The 6,000-nt window shown below is 37.4% G+C and overlaps 1 long non-coding RNA gene across 1 annotated transcript in view; it reads left to right on the forward strand.

Annotated features, from left to right (window-relative positions):
* Nucleotides 1-5,642, forward strand: part of LOC107144594 — a 72,122-nt gene extending 66,480 nt beyond the window's left edge. The window contains exon 4 of the long non-coding RNA XR_007341519.1: nt 4,318-5,642. This is a non-coding gene — a long non-coding RNA (uncharacterized LOC107144594). The remainder of the gene's footprint in view (nt 1-4,317) is intronic.
* The last annotated feature ends 358 nt before the right edge of the window (nt 5,643-6,000 follow it).

Consider the following 6,000-nt stretch of genomic DNA (forward strand, 5'->3'; position numbering starts at 1 on the left):
CTAATCTTAAGGAATGTAGAATGACTATTGAATGAAAAGCAATTGCTGATTTTGCAATCCATAGGTTCTCACCTGTGATTTTTATATGTATGAAATGAAGGTCATAGCTAGATCTTGTTTTCATGTCTCTCTTGGTAGTTCTGGAATATCAGGGCCAGCTATGAGTCCAATTTTTATAGGGACATTGTCAGACTCTTAGGAGAAGTATTAAATGTATTAAAGTATTAAGTAAAATAAAATTAAAGTATTAAAATGAAAATTATAGGTTTGGTTCATCTAAAACTTCCTAATTGAAAATTGCAGTTGAGATTCAGTATTAATGTAAAGAATAGCTGGTGTTTTACAAATAGTTGTCAATGGTAATTGTAATGTAATTAATACTTAGAGCATCATGCAAGAAAATGGGCATAGTCTTGATAATACCTGCTCTGGGTCCCTCATAAATTACAATTGCTTTCCAGAAAATCAAGCACTGGGAAGGACCTATGTTGGTACCATGGAAAAGGGAGTTAGGAGTTTGTTTAGATTTAAAATTCTAAGACACCCAGCTCTAGGTCACACTCTAGGTCTAGACCATACACTCAAGAGACCCCTTTAACATCTCTTCAATTCCAACTCAACTTTAAGAGGCATTTTTAATGGTCAAAAAGAAGTATTGCAAGTAACTACTGCTTTATGACCCATATTTCTAACACATTTCCCATATAAAAAGAAGTTGAGTTTCTGTTTCCATAATTGGGCTGCCAACTCAACCAAACCACAGGTATGACGTATAGCCGCTCAAACCTTCTGGATACCTGTAACCCAGGAATGGCCTGGAGCAAGAAAACCTAGAAATTATAGTTCTTCACCATTAGACTCTGAGGCCCTAACAACCATAGAGTGGACTGTACCCTGAGGTGGACCAGAAGTGAGTCAGAACTGGATCAGCTTTTAAGAGTGGGTTCCAGTCTAGCTGGTCAGTTACCCCATTTCTAAACACTCTGAGCTACAACCTGGGCAGTGAAAGCAACAGCAACATATTTCTTAGTTATAAATTTGAGTAGTAACTTTAGTATATAGCTAGTAGTGACTTTATTGATAACTTTATTATATAGACTAACTAAATTAACTAAAGTGACTAGCTAAGTAAAAGTGAGCAAATCATTTCACTTCCAGGAACTGAGTTATAGCATTTATAAGATAAAAGTCTTGAATGCAGTGACAACTAGTAAACTATAAAATTCTATTCAGGTTTATGACAAGAAACATCAACTTTATATAATTTAGGGAGTAAGTATTAAAATGAAAATTCTAGGTTTGTTCATCTGAAGCTCTCTAAGGTATTTTTAAAAATTATTCCATTAAGTCAATCTTGGGAGTTAAAAGATGCTTAACTGATAGAATCCTGGATTTCATTAATAATAGGTTATAAACTTCATTAAAACACCTATACTTCATTAAAACCCCTAATATTTTTAGTCTAAGATAGAATAAAATTTCAGTTTTAGATGAAAATGTTTAGATTGTAATTATTTTGAATAGTACTTGACATTCCCTGACAATGATGATTTTATGAAATATTGTATTGACTGTCTACATGTAGATTTCATCTTAAATTGACTCTTTTATTATGTGGGCTCAATGAGGGTATAAAAGATATCTTTTATTTCTTTTTAAGTTCCAATAACACCTAACTCTGTACTCTAAATATAGTCAGCATTCAATAATCTAATTATTGACTCAATCTAGGCAGTCAGGGGGGAAGGACATTGCTACTGGTGTGGACATTCCCCTGATTAAACGCCACTTTTGCCTTGCTAGCTAATCAGTCAGCAAACTAACCATAGAACATGCTTCATCTTCCCCTTTAAAGAAGGTCACGGCCGAGAATGAGATCCAGAGTGATCCTATTAGGAAGATTTTATGTGTACTCTATCAGGGAAGATAAAAGGTCCAGGTGCCTCCCACATTTCCCTGTGGGCTATCCTTGAAGTTTTGACATTTCTAGAGCGGTCCCAACACCCCACACTCTCACTGTCAATGCCTGATTATATTCTAAAAGGCAACTGTTATTTGTTATATTAGGGTTCTTGGAAGAGAGCCGGGAGAGTAGGGAGGAAAGGAGGGTGAGGATGAAAGAGAGAGAGAGAGAGAGAGAGAGAGAGAGAGAGAGAGAGAGAGACTGATTTTAAGGAAATATCACAGGATAGTTGTTGTTGGTAAACCCAAAATCTGCAGGGCAGGCTGACAGGCCCAAGACCTGAGGACTCAGGTGACTTTGGTCATTTCTCTTAAGGCTTTCAATTGCCTGGAGGAGGCCCCCACACACGGTAGAAGGTGATGTGCTTGATTCAAAGTTCTACTAGTTTAAATACTAATCCTACCTAATTTCTAATTCCTTCAAAACAACATTTAGACTCATGTTTGCCCAAAACATCTGGGCGCTAAAACTTAGGCAATTGTGACACATAAAAAATTATCGCACATATCAAAGCAGAAAAAAAGGATTTTGACAATTCTAGGTAACTTTTGCAAGTTCTTGTTTCGTTATTGTAAATAGTACTCAAATAACAAACAGTGCTCATGTTTATGATTTTTCTAATTTGAAAGAAAAACACTTTTTTTTTCATCTTTTTCTGCATCTTCTCACTGAATCTTGCTTTGAAATTTGCTCCATGATTATTATATGTTGGTCGTCAGGCTATACAGAAATAAAAAACGCATGACCCAAAAAGTATTGCTTCCAACATCAAGGGGTAAGAAGAGAACAGCGTGCAAACCTTTGTGGTGCTAGGGGATTTCTGCTTTGAGTCTCCCTAGGACAACAGAGAAAGAAAGTTTAGTAAGTAAATTGGCACATTGGTGTTACCTACATGCATAGACCTGTTGGTTTTCTCCAGGTGGTACACTTCTTCTCACTGTACAATGATTAGAAATTTGATTTCCCCTGGAGCTGAGTCTCGGGGCATAAGTCCAAGAAAGTTTTGTAAACTCATCATTCCCCTCCCCCGATATACACGCAGCTAAATACATTTAGTCTCTCAGTTGCCCAAGGAGATAAAATTGCCTCAATGGCATCTTCTCTTTTTGTCTGTTTGCAACTTTACAAAAATCTCCTCCAGTTTTATATTCATTAGACTCCACACTGTTAAATAGGCCTCAGAGTTACATCTGTAGTTGATGGAGCTACATCTTAGGGACAGAGCAGACAAGTGTGCTGGCCTGTCACTGAGACCAAGACAAAACCTCCTTTCTCCTAGTAGCCTGGAAATAAGATTCTGTCGACCCGTCACTGGTTGTTTTTAGAGCTAGTGAGGCATTGAACTCACCTCAAGTTTAAGCCTTCATCCTCTAGGTGCTGCTGAGAAACCACTGCCAAGAGGAAGTGAATTCTAGGAACTGGTGTATCCACAAACATAACCCCTTGAATTTGAGCTTTTGTTCACTAAAGGTCCTGGCAGGCTTTCTGTCTCCTCAGTGACATTAGTACACAGAGCGGGAAGAGAAGCTGGGGTGATAAAAAGGAAGATGGGACAAGACCTGGAACTTTCAGAGATAAACCTCAGGTAGCACCTTTTGCTTCTTAGATCTGAACTTTTTTTATTTTGTTTTGTTTTCTAGATCCCCTCAAGGGAGTAAAGAGAGCTACCATGAATTCTTCCCCTTCCAGAGCTGAGACCATTCTATTCTGTTTTAACTCAAAAGCCTCCCAGTTCTCTTTCCATTTTCCCCCTTAGTTCCCAGGCACTAGCCCTAATCTGGTGAGAACACAGAGGTGGAAAAACCTACATTTTACCCAAAATGTCAAGGGCTGTGTCTTTTCAATGGTGCCAGACATGCCTGTAATTGATTTCTAATGTGCTGGGGGAAGCAAGCAGACCTGTGTTTCTCAATTATTCTCCTCACATGCTTAAAATTCTAGTGTACCATTAGATCCCGGAATGTTTCAGAGAGTTCCACAGAAAATGGAATTATTAAAAAGCAAAGCCTGAGGCAGATACTATTTAATAAAGTTACAAAACAGCTTCAGATTCTGCAAGTGAAAGAAAAATGGTTAGTGTAAGACCTATTCTGCTTTTTAAAATGGTTCTCACACATTCTTTATATATTCTGAAATTAAACGTTTTATTCCATTTAGATGACTTCTGCATATTAACAAGTTTGGAGTGTGACTCCAGGGCAAATTTTGTGCTTCTTTTTCTATGTTTTGTTCTCCCAGTTCTTCAGAGGGATTACGTTAGCTCAAGTCTTTTAAAAAAAATTACTGCCTGAAGAAATTTAAGTCTCTCCTATTCTTTAGTAGGCAAATAAGATCAGTTTCATCTCTCCCCATAGGCATATCTCATGGAAATTATAGTCAAAGGATGTCGCAAGAGCCTTGAATCAGAGGAAGAGGACTTTGGATGATGCAAATATTTGCCAACATCAGGCTGTGACAACAGATATCCACAGCAGGGTCATCCAGATGCCAGTTGGAGCTAGGTGGTGGTATTCCCCTCATACTTCCTCCAGGGCAGGATATGCGGTTTTAAGGTAGAATTAAAATTATTTTGGTTTGCAAATATTTCAGAATAGTGGAGTATCTCGAGAATAAAAGTAATTTTGCAAAGCCACTGTGAGTAGGATTGGGTTGCTGTACAAGTACTTTTCACTAGTCTGGAATAAGCTTAACTCCAAAATTCTGTTCTATATTGATGCAGGAGGCAGCATTTGAGTAGGCCAGAGGGAAATTCTTACAGGTGGTATTCTATGAACATCAGGTTAAATCACAGGAGGAAAAAAAGATGAACCGGAAGGGGAAAGAGTAGAATTGGAAGATGTAAATGGTGGGGGGCAGGTAAGAGGAGAAACAATATTTTTAAAAAGAATCTGTTTTTGTTGGAGATATAAATTGCTTCAAAAAACTACTTCCATGATCACAGGTTCCTGGGAGCAAGTTAAATGATACTAGTGTCTAAGTTGAGAAACGAGCAATGCATCCTAATCCTAGGTCAATCTAACAGTAGTGCCTTAGGTAGTTGCTGACTTTCTGTGTATTTTTAACCCACAATCCCCAAAAAACTAACATTTGCAAAGTAAAATGGAAATGAAAATCAAGACTTTTTAGCTAGCCACGACGGTATCTAACCAAAATTACTAGTCTTTTTTCCTTCAGCTGTACTCTTTTTTCTTTTCATTTTTATTTATTTATTGCCATTAGTTATGATAATTACTCATTTATTTCTCTTAGTAAGGCCAATGCTTGATTTCAGATTGAAGTCAGTCCCAAAAGCAAACCAAACACATGTAACTTCACAGAATATATTATGTCAAAAAAATCATCTATAAATTTCTTCAGGTTTAAGCAGTTTTGTCAAGGGGTTAAGAAACAAATTACATTATGTGCTAGGTTATAATGCATGGTCTGATTTGGTTTTGTCCAATTTTCTTGGTAGGTATTGCTTATCTCATTTCACACATAAAGAAATATTTTGGAGGGTGTAATTGCCTGTATTCTTTTTGACAAATGCTGGAATGGTGATTTATTCCTATATCTGTCTGATTTGAACTTTCTTGCATTAGTTCGTGTTTTTTTTTTTTTTTCCTGGTACTGGGGATTGAACTCAGGGGTAATTGATCACTGAGCCACATCCCCAGCCCTATTTTGTATTTTATTCAGAGACAGGGTCTCACTGAGTTGCTTAGTACATTGCCTTTGCTGAGGCTGTCTTTGAACTCATGATCCTCCTGCCTCAGCCTCCTGAGCTGCTGGGATTAGAGGCGGGTGCCACCATGCCTGGCCATTAGCTCTTAATATATTTTCCAATGTAGGGGAAAGTATTCTTTGAAGAATCAATTCAGGAACCTCCATAAAAAGATGCAATAACTTCTGATAAATTTGCTCTTGAAATACATATATTATATGATTAACAAGATAGACTTAGTAATATGTGACCTGAGCAAGTCATCAACCTTCATGTGCCTATTTCCTGATCTGTAACATTAGGTTAATGTAGTAACCTTACAGCGGCAAACAGC

Source organism: Marmota marmota, unplaced genomic scaffold (genome assembly GCF_001458135.2).
Source record: "Marmota marmota marmota unplaced genomic scaffold, marMar, whole genome shotgun sequence".
NCBI classification, from domain to species: Eukaryota; Metazoa; Chordata; class Mammalia; order Rodentia; family Sciuridae; genus Marmota; species Marmota marmota.